The sequence below is a fragment of the Bos taurus genome, chromosome 8 (genome assembly GCF_002263795.3).
Source record: "Bos taurus isolate L1 Dominette 01449 registration number 42190680 breed Hereford chromosome 8, ARS-UCD2.0, whole genome shotgun sequence".
In the NCBI taxonomy this organism is placed as follows: domain Eukaryota; kingdom Metazoa; phylum Chordata; class Mammalia; order Artiodactyla; family Bovidae; genus Bos; species Bos taurus.
The window spans coordinates 103878956-103895746 of NC_037335.1; positions in this window are offsets into that span (position 1 = coordinate 103878956).

The window sequence follows — 16791 nt, forward strand, 5'->3', positions numbered from 1 at the left end:
ATACCCTTGTTCATCCAGTTTTGGCTGCTGTATAATGTTACACGGTGTGGCCATACTGTAACTTTTTTATTCACGCTCTGGATGGATACCTGGGTTTTTATAATTTCTTTCAAATTAATTGCCAGAGCTCTCCCTGCCACAATTAACAGAATGTTCCCTGTCACCCCCTTGAGATCCTATGATACCCCCAAAAATGGATATGAATCTTAGTGACTTTCTTAAGCTTAAGGGATAAGCTCTTTTCAAGATCCAAATCTGTCCATTGGCTGCCTTTGCCTCAGTTCAGTTCAGTCGCTCAGTTGTGTCCAACTCTCTGGGACCCCATGGACTGCAGCATGCCAGGCTTCCTTGTCCATCACCAATTCCTGGAGCTTGCTCAAACTCATGTCCACTCATCACTAACTCAATGAAAGTATGAGCCATGCTGTCTAGGGCCACCAAGACGGATGGGTCATGGTGGAGAGTTCTGACAGAATGTGGTCCACTGGAGAAGGGAATGGCAAACCTTTTCAGTATTCTTGCCTTGAGAACCCCATGAACATTAAGAAAAGGCAAAAAGATAGGACACTGAAAGATGAACTCCACAGGTTGGTAGGTGTCCAATATGCTACTGGAGAAGAGTGGAGAAACAACTCCAGAAAGAATGAAGAGACAGAGCCAAAGCCAGCCCAGTTATGGATGTGACTGGTGATGGAAGTAAAGTCCAATGCTGTAAAGAACAATATTGCATAGGAACCCAGAATGTTAGGTCCATGAATCAAGGTAAATTAGAAGTGGTCAAACAGGAGATGGCAAGAGTGAACATCGGCATTTTAGGAATCAGTGAACTAAAATGGACTGGAACGGGCGAATTTAAGTCAGATGACCATTGTATCTGCCCTTGCTTTCTGGTAGTTAGATGGTGTCAATGCTCAAAACTTGGTCCTCGCAGTCCTTGGTGTCCTTAGTCCTCAATATGGTAGCATCTGCAGGAGAAGAGCTGAGCAGGTAAGTGGCCTTACCTGGCCTCACACCTGGAGTGTGAGCCTGGGCCACTGCTAGTTCTGTGCACAAGGCTGTTTCTGCAGCAAGCCCTGGGGACAAAGACCCTCACCAGCCCTGAGAGCACAGATATAAACTGATCAGTAACCATGGCTATGGTCACCTTTTGAGGTTGGAATTTTCCTACTGAGGTGTCTAGAAGCACAGCCTTTTGTACATCTGTATGTGTGTGTGCTCAGTCGTGTCTGACTCTCTGTGATCCCGTGGATTGTAGCCCGCCAGGCTTCTCTAGCTATGGGATTTCCCAGGCAAGAATACTGGAGTGGGTTGCCATTTTTCCCCCCAGGGGATCTTCCTGACCCAAGGATGGAACCCCATCCATCTCCTGCACCTCCTGCCTTGGCAGACAGGTAGATTCTTTACCACTGCGCCCCATGGGGAGCCCACAGCCCTTTGTTGGTCTGCATTAACAGGAGACATATCTTCAGTTTTAAACATCAGTCTCTTAGCCTCTGTGTTTTAGTTTCTCATCTGTCAAGAGTGCATTATCCCATGCAATACAGAAAATCACAGTCACTGATTGCTCAGCCGGAAACACCCTCATCTAGTAGGGGCCCCAGCCCTGACATGCCCTCCTGCTTCCCAAGGGCATTGACTCTTCTCTGGGCTTCCCTGTTGAGAGGCCACTTACCTCCGGCATGGCCAGAATGCTGCTCTTGGAATGAGAGGACCCGGCGTAGGCCCCACCCCATCCATCTTCCAGCTGTGTGACCTTTTCAATACCACTGAACCTCTCTGAAACTCAGCCTCCCTATGTATCAGCAAAGGGAAACTCACTTCTCTTGGCAGAAAACTGCTGTGAGGCAAAATAAGACCACAAACTTGAAAGGGCTTGAGAGGCTGGAGTGGGTGGGGTGAGGGTGTGTGTGTGGGGGGTCTCTCCAGCTTTGGAGCAGCACATTCTGTTGTTGAACAGCTCTGGCATTGCAAACGCGTGAATCGGTTCTGGCTTCCCCAGAGCAGGCTCTCGACAGCCTTTTGTAAATTCTAAGACTGCTCATAGTCCAAACATCCTACCCTATCCCTAGTCTTCTCTTCTCTAGAAAATCTTCCCCAGTTCCTTCGAAAATTATATTATGGGACACAGTTTTCCTAAAACAAAAGGAAGTTGTTGAATATAAACTGCTTGTAGAAGTAATAAAAAGCCATATAGTTCTAGAGTGATATCATTGTTAATAAGATCATTTATTGTTATCACTATGATGAGAATGACAACCTCCTCTATTGGGGGCAGAGGTCACTGATGACTTTCATGCCCCTAAGTACCTTTCAGGCCTCATCTGACCTGATTTCTCACCTGGCCACATTTCTTAACATGTGCTCTTTCCTTGACTGCCAAGGGGGACACTTTTTCTCAGCCTCTTGCTATGTCTTCTTTAGACTCAAGAATTACCTTACTTGTAATACTCAAGGATAGGTCTTTGACCCTCTATTCTCTTCCCTCCTCACACCATCCCTGGAAGTTCACCCCTGCTCATCTATTCCAATGGCTCATGGGCTAATGACGTCCAAGGCCATCCAGTCCATATTTCTCTCCTGACCACCAGCCCTATAGCCCCAACTACCTGTTAAACATCTCAATTTGGATGTCTTGTGGGCATGTCAGTCTCCTTGTGTCCTCCTTGAGTCCTTTCCCTGACCCTGGACTGTCTTGTGATACACAGTGTAAGTTAACCACCATCCACTCAGTTGCGCAAGCCAGAAACCTAGGAATCACTCATGACTTCTTTCTTGCCTTTTATCCCACACGTAAAGAATTACCAAGTCCTATCAACACCATCTCCATTCCCAGCACCACTACCTCTGTCTAGGAGTTGACAGCTCACTTATTGCAATAGCCCTTTATCTAGTTTCTCAGTCTCTGGGATTCCCCATTTCTAATTCAGTTTCTACACTAGCCAAAGAGGTCTTTCTAAAGCCCGATCAGATCACAGGGATTTCTGGTTAGATGGTTCACACCACTGCCACTAGCCCTTGTATCCTAACCCCTGCCACCACAACCTGAACTCTGGGGACACTATGGAAGGAAGGGGAAGCATGCTGCTGCTGCTGCTAAGTCGCTTCAGTCGTGTCAGATTCTGTGCGACCCCATAGATGGCAGCCCACCAGGCTCCCCCGTCCCTGGGATTCTCCAGGCAAGAACACTGGAGTGGGTAGCCATTTCCTTCTCCAATGCATGAAAGTGAAAAGTGGAAGTGAAGTCGCGCAGTAGTGTACGTCTCTTTGCTACCCCATGGACTGCAGCCTACCAGGCTCCTCTGTCCATGGGATTTTCCAGGCAAGAGTACTGGAGTGGAGTGCCATTGATTGGAGGCACTTAAGAACTAGTCTAAATCTGTGGGAAGCTCCAGGGAGGACATCCTGACTTGGCACGTGGAGGGAATATGAGCCAGAGGCAGACGGGGATGGGAAGCCTTGCCACACAGATGTGACTTCTGCTCTTTCCTCTCTCCCACTCATTGCCTCAGGGTCCCAGCACCTGCCTGCTACAATTCGGCTGTGACACGGAGAACTGTGGGGGCACCTTGGTTTCCCCTGCAGCTGATGCCAAGAAGAAGAAATGAGAAGTTGTTTTCCCCCAAATTTATATGTTAAAGTGCTAACCCCCAAGCCCTTGGATTGTGACTGTATTTGGAGATAAAGTCTTTAAAAATATAATGAAGTTAAAATGGGACCATTAGAGTGGGCCCTAATCTGGTAGGACTGGTGTCCTTATAAGAGGAAGCTGGGACTCAGACAGGTACGGAGGAAAGACCATGTGAAGATAGGGAGCGGACGGCCGTCGACAAGCTGAGAAACCAGCCCTATTGACGCCTGATTTTGGACTGCTAGCCTCTAGAATTGTGAGAAAATAAATTTCTGCTGTTTAAGCTATTCAGCCTATGGCACTTTGTTACAGATTCCGCAGCAAACTAATACAGAGGTGTGAAGATTGAAGGGAAAAGATAAAGCTCTCATTATTCACAAGTGCTGTGATCATGGACAAGGAAAACCAACTGAATAAAACTAACAAGGGGATTCAGCAAGACTGTCAGACACAAGACCAACTACTAAAAGCCGACAGCTTGTTTCCACACCAGCAAACACCAGCCATAAAACACATAAAAGAAAATACACTGCCATTCATAGTAGCTACAAAAACGATTCCTAGGAATTAGTTTATCACAGAATAAATGAGTTCTCTGTGGAAAAAAATTAAATTCAATTAAAGGACATAAAAGAAAGTTTTAAATAAATCGAGAGATACTCCAGGTTCATGATAACATAACATTCTATACATGTCAGCTACTTCAAATTAATTTAAAATTTAAAAAATGGAATTGCAATTAGAATTTCATATATGTTGAGAAACTTTTTCTCAAATTAATAAATATAAAGGTCTGCAAATAGCTGAGGCATCTTTTAAAAAGAGGAGGGATGTGTCTTCTAGATACTAAAATATTTTAAAAAGTTGTAGTAGGACTTCCTTGATGGTACAGCAGGTAAGAATCTGCCTGCCAGTGCAAGGGATGTGGGTTCCATCCCTGGTCCAGGAAGATTCCACATGCCATGGAGCAGTGAAGCCCGTGTGCCACAACCACTGAGATCCCTGTGCCACAACTACTGAAATCTGTGCGCCCAGAGCAGGTGCTCCACGACAAGAGAAACCACCACTGCGGGAAGCCCATGCTCAGCTGGAGAGTGGCGGGGTCCCCCTCCCCCCCCCACAACTAGAGAAAGCCTGCGTGCAACAAGGAAAGACCCAGCTCAGCCAAAAATGCATGTGTACATAAATACAGCAGTGGGTACATGTCACAAAATAAAGAAAATGCAGTATCTCTGGGATTGTATTTTAAAAAGTCAGGGTAATAGAGAGCTATGTGGTTTCCACAGAAGGAAGGTCAGTAGATCCATGGAAGAGGATGGAGAGCTCAGGGACAAGGCACACGTGTATGGGAACTTGATACGTGATAAACACGGCACCACAGAGCAATGGGGAAAATCTCACGGACTTGCAGATGCCTTTGAAAACTGGTTGATTATATATATCACGGTAGAACTGGATTCCTACCCAGAACAACACAAGTAGACTCCAGATAAATTGAAGATTCAAATGTCAGTAAAACAGATTGAAGAAAATGTAAGGGCATATTTCTTTAAACCTAGGCATAAGGAAGTCTTCTCAAACAAAATCCCCAAATGCAAAGTATAATGTGAAAAATTTATTTTTAATCAAAATTTTGGATTTCTAATCAATGGGATTAGATAGTCATAACCCAGTGGGAAGATGACCTATAGATCAGTGGTCCTCAACTAGGGTTGATTTTGCCCGCCATCCCAGGACACTGACAATATTTGGAGAGAGTCTGGATATGACAACAGGGCTGGAGGCACTCCTGGCATCTAGTGCACAGAGGCCAGGGGTGCTGCTAAACGAGCTCCAGTACCTCAGTGAAGGACTCTCAGTACAAAACGCGGACAGTGCTGGGACTGCGACACTCCGATAGACAGATGTCACAGACAGGTGCCACATCTAAAACCTGGAATATATAAGACATTATATAAAATTTTAAGAAAAAATGGGGAGCCCAATGGAAAGTTGGGCAAAACGTTGCTGTTGTTGTTCAGTCACGAAGATGTGTCCAGCTCTCTGTGACCCCATGGACTGCCGCATGCCAGGCTTCTCTGTCCTTCACCATCTCTCTGAGTTTGCTCAAACCCATGTCCATTGAGTCAATGATGCTATCTAACCATCTTATCCTGTCACCCCTTATCCTCTTGCTCTCAACCTTTCCCAGCATCAGGGTCTTTTCCAGCAAAGTGGGTCTTCACATCAAGTAGTCAAAATATTGGAGCTTCAGCTTCAGCATTAATCTTTGCAATGAATATTCAGCGTTGATATCCTTTAGGGTTGACTGGTTTGATCTCCTTGCTGTCCAAGGGACTCTCAAGAGTCTTCTCCAGCACCACAGTTCAAAAGCATCAGTTCTTCGTCATTCAGCTTTCTTTATGGTCCAACTCTCACATCCATATGTGACTACTAGAAAAACCATAGCTTTGACTATATGGACCTTTGTTGGTAAAGTGTTATCTCTGCTTTTGAATATGCTGTCTAGGTTTTTCATAGCTTTTCTTCCAATGAGCAAGCATCTTTTAATTTCATGGCTGCAGTCACTGTCTGCAGTGATTTTGGAGCCCAAGAAAATAAAGCCTGTCACAGTTTCCATTTTTCCCCCATTTGTTTGCCATGAAGTGATGGGACCGGATGCCATGATGTTAGTTTTTTGAATGTTGAGTTTTAAGACAACTTTTTCACTCTCTTTCACCTTTATCAAGAGGTTCTTCAGTTCCTCTTAGCTTTCTGCCATTAAAGTAGTATCATCTGCATATCTGAAGTTATTGCTGTTTCTCCTGGCAATCTTGATTCGAGCTTCTGATTCACCCAGACCAGCATTTCACATGATGTACTCTGCATATATGTTAAATAAGCAGTGGCATATAAGTGACAGTTACAGCCTTGATGTACTCCTTTACCAGTTTTGAACCAGTTCATTGTTTCATGTCCAGTACTAACTGTTGCTTCTTGTCCTGCAAACAAGTTTCTCAGTCAGCAGATAAAGTGGTCTGGTACTCCCATCTCTTTAAGAATTTTCCACAGTTTGTTATAATCCACACAGTCAAAGCCTTTAGTGTAGTCAATGAAGCAGAAGTAGATAGGTATTTTGGAATTCCCTTGCTTTTTCTTTGATCCAGTGGACGTTGCCAATTTGATCACTGGTTCCTTTGCCTTTTCTAAATCCAGCTTGCACATCTGGGAGTTCTTGATTCACATACTGCTTAAGCCTGGCTTGAAGGATTTTGAGCATAATCTTGCTAGCTTGTGAAATGAGTGCGATCGTGAAGTAATTTGAACATTCTTTGACATTTCTTTGGGATTGGAATGAAAACTGACCTTTTCTAGTCCTGTGGCCACTGCTGAGTTTTACAGATTTGCTGGCATATTGGGCAATACGTACAATTAAGCAATCCACAGCAAGAGAAGCCAAAATGGCTTGTGAGTATATTCATTAATAATTGGAGATATGAGTTACAATGGTAAACTTTTACACTCGCTGGCAAAGATGAAATAATTGGATACTGCCAAGCATTTACAGGGATATGAGGATCTAGGGACTCTTGCACACCACTAGTGTGGGTGTAGACGGAGGCAGTGATTTTGGAGAGCCATCAGACAGAATTTAGCGAAGATAATGTATCGACTCTGATGGACTCAGCATTGTTACTGGTGAGCATCCCAGGTTTTCTACACAGGTCCCTCAGGGAACATATTCAAACATGTTCATCACAGCATTGCTTTTGGTAAGAAGGTGATCAGGAGGTCCTTGGGGTACACTGGGGGAACAGGAAAGGCAAACACAGTGTCAGCACACTGTAAAGTCCTGTGCATTCAGCAGAGCCCACAGATTGCATGCATGTATATAGCAACAAGCATAGATTCCAAACAGTTGTAAGAATTAAATAAAGTAGAACCATGCCTGACACACAGCTTTGAATAATGCTTTTGCATGTGCCACTTAGAGGAAAGTAAAACACGTGCACACGTAGATTTGATCAGAACTCGGGCACCTGTGTTGTATATTTAGTTAAATTCGTTCTGTGTCTTGTTTTGTTCAGTATTATGCACTTTGTGCCAGACACTTTTTTGGTTACTTTCATCCTCATGCCCTGGTAGGTAATTATTTTAAGGACTTCGATATATACCAAGTGTGGGTAATAAAAAAGTAATAAAACTAGGAGAGAAGTGTTGTATTAATCTTCTTAGGCTGCCATAATAAAACACCACAGACGGGCGACTAAACAACAGAAGCTTGTTTTCCTACAGGTCTGGAGGCTGGAAGTCCAAGGTCAAGGCATTGGCAGGTTTGTTTCTCCTGAGGCCTTTCTCCTTGGCTTGCAGGTGCTGCCTCTTGCTGTATCCTTACATGTCCTTTTCTCATTGTCATGCCTCCCTGGTAGCTCTGGCTCTTCTTTATTTGGCTGCACCTCACAACATGTGGGATTTTTATTTCCCTGACTAAGGATCAAACCTGTGCCTCCTGCATTGGAAGCGCGAAGTCTTAACAACTGGACCACCAGGGAAGTCACCTCTGCCTCTTCTTACAGAGACCCCAGTCCTGTTTGACTAGGGCCCTACTTTTTGACCTCATTTAACATTAATTACCTTCTTTAAGGTCCTATTCCCTGCAGTAATGTTGGAAATTAAGGCTTCAACATATGAATTTGCAAAGTGAAAATGTTAGACAGTCAGTTGTGTCTGACTCTTTGTGATCCCATGGGCTGTAGCCTGCCAGGCTCCTCTGTCGATAGAATTCTTCAGGCAAGAATATTGGAATGGGTAGCCATCCTCCCTACCCAGGGATTGAACCCAGGTCTCCCACATTGCAGGCAGATTCTTTACCATCTGAGCCACCTTTGCGGGGACGGGTACGGGGGCATTGCAATTCAGACCAGAACAAGACTGTTGATTTTAAAGGGTCATGAGGCCTCTGGGATGGCGCTGCTTACACAGATATGTGTATTTGGTGAGAATTCTTTGAATGACACTTATGATCTGTATATATTTTTAAAAGGTATCAGTTCAGTTCAGTCGCTCAGTCATGTCTTTGACTCTTTGCGACCCCGTGGACTGCAGCCAGGCTTCCCTGTCCATCACCAACTCCTGGAGCTTGTTCAAACTAATGTCCAGCGAGTCTGTGATGCCATCCAACCATCTCATCCTCTGTCATCCCCTTCTCCCCCTGCCTTCAATCTTTCCCAGCATCAGGGTCTTTTCCAGTGAATCAGTTCTTCACATCAGGTGGCCAAAGTATTGGAGTTTTCAGCTTCAGGATCAGGCCTTCCAATGAATATTCAGGACCGATTTCCTTAAGGATTGATTGGTTTGATATCCTTTCAGTCCAAGAGACTCTCAAGAGCCTTCTCCAACACCACAGTTCAGAAACATCAATTCTTCAGTGCTCAGCTTTCTTTATGGTCTAACCCTCATGTCCATACATGACTATTGGAAAAACCATAGCTTTGACTAGAGGAACCTTCGTTGGCAAAGTAATGTCTCTGCTTTTTAATATGCTGTCTAGGTTTGTCGTAGCTTTTCTTCGAAGGAAAAGAAGGATTTAATTTCATGGCTACAGTCACCATCTGCAGTGATTTTGGAGTCCAAGAAAATAAAGTTTGTCACTGTTTCCATTGTTTCTCCATCTATTTGCCATGAAGTGATGGGACTGAGTACCATGATCTTGTTTTTTGAATGTTGAGTTTCAAGCCTACTTTCTCACTGTCCTCTTTCGCTTTCATCAAGAGGCTCTTTAGTTCTTCTTTGCTTTCTGCCAGAAGGATGGTGTCATCTACATATCTGAGGTTATTAATATTTCTCCCAGAAATCTTGATTCCAGCTTGTGCTTCATCCAGCCCAGCATTTCACATGATGTACTCTGTATATAAGTTAAATATGCGGGGTGACAATATTTAACCTTGACGTACTCCTTTCCCAATTTGGAATCAGTCCGTTGTTCCATGTCCAGTTCTAAATGTTGCTTCCTGACTTGCATACAGATTTCTCAAGAGACAGGCCAGGTGTCTGGTATTCCCATCTCTTCCAGAATTTTCCACAGTTTATTGTGATCCACACAGTCAAAGGCTTTGGTGTAGTCAATAAAGCAGAAGTAGATGTTTTTCTGAAACTCCATTGCTTTTTCGATGATCCAGCGGATGTTGGCAATTTGATCTCTGGTTCCTCTGCCTCGTCTAAATCCAGCTTGAACATCTGGAAGTTCATGGTTCACATACTGTTGAAGCCTGGCTTAGAGAATTTTGAGCATTACTTTGCTAGTGTGTGAGATGCGTGCAGTTTTTCAGTAGTTTGAGCATTCTTTGGCATCGCCTTTCTTTGGGATCGGAATGGAAACTGACCTTTTCCAGTCCTGTGGCCACTGCTGAGTTTTCCAAATCTGCTGGCATATTGAGTGAAGGACTTTCACATCATCATATTTCAGGACTTGAAATAGCTCAGCTGTAATTTCATCACCTCCACTAGCTTTGTTCGTAGTGATCCTTCCTAAGGCCCACTTGACTTCACATTCCAGAATGTCTGACTCTAGGTTGGTTATCACACCATCATGGTTGTCTGTATGTGATCTTTTTTGTATAGTTCTTCTGTGTATTCTTACCTTCTCTTCTTAATACTTCCTGCTTCTGTTAGGTCCATACCATTTCTCTCCTTTATTGAGCCCATCTTTGCATGAAATGTTCCCTTGGTATCTCTAATTTTCTTGAAGAGACCTCTAGTCTTTCCCATTCTATTGTTTTCCTCTGTTTCTTTGCATTGATCAATGAGGAAGGCTTTCGTGTATCTCCTTGCTGTTCTTTGGAACTCTGCATTCAAATGGGTATATCTTTCCTTTTCTCCTTTGCCTGTCACTTCTCTTCTTTTCACAGCTATTTGTAAGGCTTCCTCAGACAACCATTTCGACTTTTTGCAGTTCTTTTTCTTGGGGATGGTTTTGATCATTGCCTCCTGTACAGTGTCACTGCCCTCCTGTACAATGTCACGAACTTCCATCCATAGTTCTTCAGGTACTCTGTCTTTCAGATCTAATCCCTTGAATCTGTCAATTCCACCGTATAATCGTAAGGGATTTGATTTAGGTCATACCTGAATGGTCCAGTGGTTTTCGCTACTTTCTTCAGATTAAGGGTTGGTTTCTTCTGAGGCCTCTCTTTTTGGCTTACAGATGGCCATCTTATCCCTGTGTCTTCATAACCTCTTCCCTCTGTATCTGTGTCCAGATCTCCAGATTGTATAAAGACACCAGTCCTATTGGATTGTGAAAATGTTGGTCATTCAGTCATGTCCAACTTTTTGTGACCTCGTGGACTATAGCCCACCAGGCTCCTCTGTCCCTGGGATTCTCCAGGTGAGAACTGATGAGCGCGTTGCCACTTCCTCCTCCAGGGGATCTTCCTGACCCAGAGTTCAAATGCAGATCTCCCGCACTGGAGGAAGATTCTTTACTGTTCCAACTACCTGGGGAGCCTGTTGGATTAGGGCCCACCCTAATGACCTCATTTTAACTGAATTATCTCTTTGAAGACTCTGTCTTTAAATATAGTCATATTATGAGATGCTGAGAGTCAGGTCTTCATGATATGATGCATTTTAGGGGAACACGTTTCAGTCCATTCCCCGTATAGCAGATTAACAAGTTGTCTGAAGGAATATTCTTGTAATACTTGAATATGATATATTTTACACATTGCTTGCTGAGTTAAAATTGACAACATTTTGTATAACAGTTAAAAAACTCTGTGGCCATACTGAAATTTGTCTTATACTTTATGACACCATCCCTGTCAGGTTTCAGTATCAGGGTTATAGTAGCTTTATAAAGTGAGATAGGTGATTTTTGCTTTTCATTCTGTTCTATAAAACAACTGCTGTAACCTCATTTTATGTGCGCCTTGAAGATTTGTGGAAACTGAACTGTAAAATTCCACTGCCTCAACAAAAAGCAAATCAAAGGTGGAAACAGAAGAGGGAAACTTGTCAGAGTGGATGATGAATACCATGAGCATATTTTCTGCATCCAAGGTGCAATTCCAGTTCCTCAGAAAATACAAAGAGAGAACAAATGGAAGTCAGATTGTCACTCTCCTGCTTAGATCCCTCGCTGACTCGCCATTGCCCTCAGGAAGGAGTGCACTCTTCAGCACAGCCTTCTAGGTTCTTGTGTTCTGGCTCTGTTGGCCTGTCCTTTCTCCTTCCTGAACGTGCAGCAGGTTCAGAGGCATCTTCCTTGGTCTTACTCCTGGGCTTTTTCCTTAGAATGTCGCCCTCCCTCTGCCCCTGTGTCACCTGTGGAACTCCTCCAGTTCCCAGCTCAGAAATCACCTCCTCCAGGAGGCCTCCCAGACCTCTCCCCTGCCAACATCCAGGATCAAGTGTATAACCCTCTTCTGTGCTCCTCCTGCCCTTTATGCTTCTCCCAACTTCAGCTCTTCCTACCCTGTCTCTCCTATTGCAGGGAGCCCTTCCATGACCTGAGTCTATAGTTGTGGGCACCAAGGCAGACTCTGCTGGATGGATGACAATAGGAGACCCACGGAGTCACATCATGAAACAGTCAATCCCTTAGCTAAACATGCATATAAATAGGAGTCAGCTTTTTAAAAATGATGGCTCTCAAATTTAATCTGAAGTTAAAACAGTACTCAGCTTCTTGTTTCAGAGTGAGATGGAGTTGGGTGGGTGGGAGAAACGCAGCCCCCTCTTTCTTTTCTCCAAGCACAAAGTCTGCTGGAGGCACTGTTTCCCCTTCCTAGTGTTGCTTCTAGGTAGGCTGAGTCAAGAGTCCCTTGCTTAGGGGAGGGTCTCAAGCCGCTGACCTTTGTATTATCCCCCAACCCTTATTTTTACCTTGAATGGGCCTATTTAAAGAATATCTGACTCTTCTTTGAGCCCTAGGGGCATTCACCCCTTGCATTGAGAGCCTGCTGGGAGACTAGCATCCCCTCCAGTACTGTAGACACAGGGAAACTGAGACCAGACAGGGAAAGGGGCTTGTCCAGTCCACCTCCAGTGTGGCCCAGTCAGGTCTGCACACAGGGTTTTGCTACCAGCTAAAGACTCTTAGTAGTGTGGTTTCTAGGCCCAGTGTGATGCCAGGACCCCCCCGCCGGCTGGGCTGCTGTCTTCCCTTTTCCATGTCCCCTCTGCCCTCTTAGAATAGACTGAATGGTACATGCTAAGTTGCTTCAGTCATCCCTGACTCTTTGTGACCCTATGGATTGTAGCCCACCAGGCTCCTCTGTCCCTGGGATTCTCCAGGCAAGAATACTGGCTCAGGTTGTCATTTCCCGCTCCAGGGAATCTTCCCAACCCAGGGATCAAAACTGCATCTCTTACATCTCCTGCATTGGCAGGTGGTTCTTTACTAGTGCCACCTGGGAAGCCCAGACTGAATGGTGTTCCCTCCTCAATTCATATGTTGAAGCCCCAGCTCCAGTATGAGTGCATCTGGAGATGGAACCTTTAAGGATGCACTTAAAGTTAAATGAAGGCATAGGGTGGGGCCCTGTTCCAATATGTTTAGTGCCCTTATAAGAAGAGATACTAGAGAACTAGTTCTCTTTCTCTACTCTGTGGGGACACAACCAGAAGATGTCTCTTCAAGCCTGGGAGAAAGTCCTTAGCAGAACCCAACCATGCTGGCACCCTGATCTCAGACTTCCAAGTTCTAGAATTGTGAGAAGATAAACTTCTATCATTTAAGCCTCCCAGGCTATGGTCTTTTGTTCTGGCAACCTGTGCTGACTAAGACAGCTCCCAACCCTGGCATGGATCTCTTTATCTCTGACAGCTTTATCTGTCTAATCCTTTAGCTCCTATTTTCCCTAAGATCCTAAATATTGGCATTCTCTGAGGCTTTGCCCTTTACTCCCTCTCCATCCCCTCCTTTCCTCCTGTTTCCTTTCTTCTTCTCCCCCCCCTCCCCCCCCACCCCCGCTCTTCTATCTGCAATTCTAGCCTTACTGTAGGTAGCATCTTCCTTTATTATTTATCTCCTGACCCCAACCTAGCATCTCCTGCCATCTCCTAGATTTTTCGGCTTGGATTTCCTGCTGTCAAGGATGGACATCCTTTCCTCTTTTCAGTTCAGTTCAGTCATTCAGTCGTGTCTGACTCTCTCTGACCCCATGGACTGTAGTACTCCAGGCTTCCCTGTCCATTACTAACTCCTGGAGCTTGCTCAAACTTACGTCCATTGAGTCGGTGATGCCATCCAACTGTCTTATCCTCTATCATCCCCTTCTCCTCCTGCCTTCAGTCTTTCCCAGCATCAGGGTCTTTTCCAGTGAGTCAGTTCTTTGCATCAGGTGGCCAAAGTATTGGAGTTTCAGCTTCAGCATCAGTCTCCTCCTTTACTGACCAGAAAATTCATGCCCTCTCCTGACTTCCTTATTTACATCCTAGCACCTGCCTCCCCAAAGAATCTCACAGCCTTGGGATAAATTTCCAAGTCACACTGGCCTTGCACTCCCTCCCTCTGGACAAGAGAGGAGTGGGTGTAGGTGAATAGTCAAAAAGCACAGCTCCTCTAGCCACAGAATTTGAATACCCAGCAGGAGTGGCCTCTGTGAGTCATGAAGGATGAAACCACACAGCCCCCACCTCTTGTATTTTTCTTGGAATCGGGTGTGTGGGTGTGAGCACCCTCTCACAAAGACCTTTGAAGACTTGTGTCTCAAAAGGGGGCTGACATCTCACCTGTACAGGATGCTCTGCAGGTAGCAAAGCACTTTCATATACCTTGATTCATTCCTACCTTATGACAACCCTTGGGATTGGGATGGTCATTCCCAGGCAAGAGCTGAAGCATCTGAGCACCCGGGTGTGGCTTTCCCAGAGTCATCACTGGTAGACAGCTCAAATGCCACTCAAAACTGGTCTTTCTGCTCACAGATGGAGGAAAGAGCATGCATTGGGGATCTCTCACTGCCAGGCCCTTGGCAGTTGTTACCTTGTTGCGTGAGAGAAGTTGAGGCTCAACTAAGTGGGTTTGCTCAGAGTCTCCAGCTAGTGAATGTTATCATGAGGGTGTGAAGCCACATGGCTCTGAATACAAAGTCAGTGGATGTGCAAATTCATTCGGTGCATGGCTTCCCAAATCCAGGTCTTCCCAGATCCTGATCCCAAAGGATCAGTCCCAGGCAAACCCAGAGGGGCTTTCTAATGGGCACTGATGGCTTGTCATCCTGTTGCAGTAGTTCCCAGTCAGGAGAGTGTCACCATTTCCATCATCACCCTCACCTTTGGCACCGCGTACTGAGTGCTTGTGTATACTAAGCACTGTGCCAGATGCGTGTATGTAACTCATGTGTTCATGTTCTAAGCCCTGGTACATCAGCTTATGACTGTATTTAAAGATAGTGTCTTTAAGAGATAATTAATTTAAATGAGGTTATCAGTGTGGGCTGTAATTCAGCATGACTGCTATCTTTATAAGAAGAGGACATTATGACATATCTACATAATATTTGCACATATTTACAGAAGAATGCATGCAGAGGGAAGATGATATGAAGACACAGGAAGAAGAAGACCCTCTGCAAGTCAAGCAGAGAGACCTCAGAAAAACCAGCTTACCACTTCTTGACCTTGGACTTATGGCTACTGGAACTGTAAGGAAATACATTTCTGCTGTTTTACCCAGTACCAGTCTCTGGTACTTTGTTATGGCAGTCCTGGTGAGCACCTGACCTTACTATGTTCTAACAGGCATTATTCGAAATAAGAAGCCTGAATAAGGCAGGAATGAAACGGGGACAGGTCTCATGGGATTGTCTGTGAGACCAGTTGACAGTTAGACTGGTGCCCACAAAGTGGTGGTTATCCTGGTGACGTCTCCATAGTGGGGACTGGTGGCCTTCAGCTCGGTGAGTTCAGACACCCCTGGGTCAGTCCACCCCTGAGGATGAAAGCCTCCCGCTTGTCCTTGCCTGGGCTCTGCTTCTGTGCTGGGCACATGCTTGGTGGACATAAGCCTGCTTGCTCCCTCCCAGCAGTAGTCCCCTGGGGCGAGTGTGGTATCTCTTTGTAGGTGGGACTTGAAGAAGAGAGAATGCAGCTTGTAGGGACTGGAAGTAGAATGTGAACCTAGTTTTGTCCCATACCAGAACTCAGAGTGACACCAGCTACCTCAGGAGGAATGATGCACTTATGTATACCTGATGCCAGACGCAGCCCCATGTGGTCTGGATGTCTCTGGGGGCCTGGGGCGGTGTTCCGTTCCCTGTGGCCTTGCTTGTCAGAGCATTCTCGGGGATGGTGGAATTGAAGTGAGGAGAAGGAGAAAACGTGCCTGTGCCTTTTCTTCTCTTGAGCCAGTAAGGCAGAGGCTGAGTGAAAACAACTTGGGCCAGCCTGTGTAGATTCAAACCTCAGCTCCTCACTTGCCTGGGTGTGACCCAGGACAAGTTGTGTGACCTTCTGGAGCCTTGGTCTCCTCCTCCAGGAAGCATAGAAAGTTGTGCTCACAAAGGCCCTCCTGGGGCTGCAGGGAGGACCAGTATATCTGTATGTGTAAAGCCTCCACAGGCTTCCCTTCCTGGTGGGGTGAGGAGCGGGCACACATTCATTGACAGTGGTCCATATCCATCGATACCGTTTTGTGTATTGTTATTTAGTTGCGAAGTCGTGTCAACTCTGCAACTGCCAGGCTCCCCTCTCCAAGGGATTTCCCAGACAAGAATACTGGAGTGGTTTACCTTCTCCAGGGGATCTTCCCAACCCAGGGATTGAACTAGAATCTCCTGCATTAGCAGGCAGATTCTTTACCACTGAGACACCAGGGAAGCTTGTTTTGTGTATTCAGTTCAGTTCAGGTCAGTCGCTCAGTCGTGTCCGACTCTGCGTTATTACTGTCCTCCAAACAGAACTCAGTTGACAGATGACAGCACAAGGCAGGTCATCTTTCCTTGTGCTTTGGAGAGCAAGTTCTTTACACACATATTCTTCTTATCCACACAGGCAGCTCATCTCTTCCTTCATGGGTGGATTTGGTTACATGAATATTCTGTCTCTTTTCTCTTGCTTCTGGGCCTTTGTATGTGCATCTCTCTTTGCTTGGAAACTTCTCCTCCTGCCTCTTTGTCTGATCACCTCCTACTTATTCTTCGGGTGTCAGCTTAAGTGCTACCTCCCCAGAGAAGCCC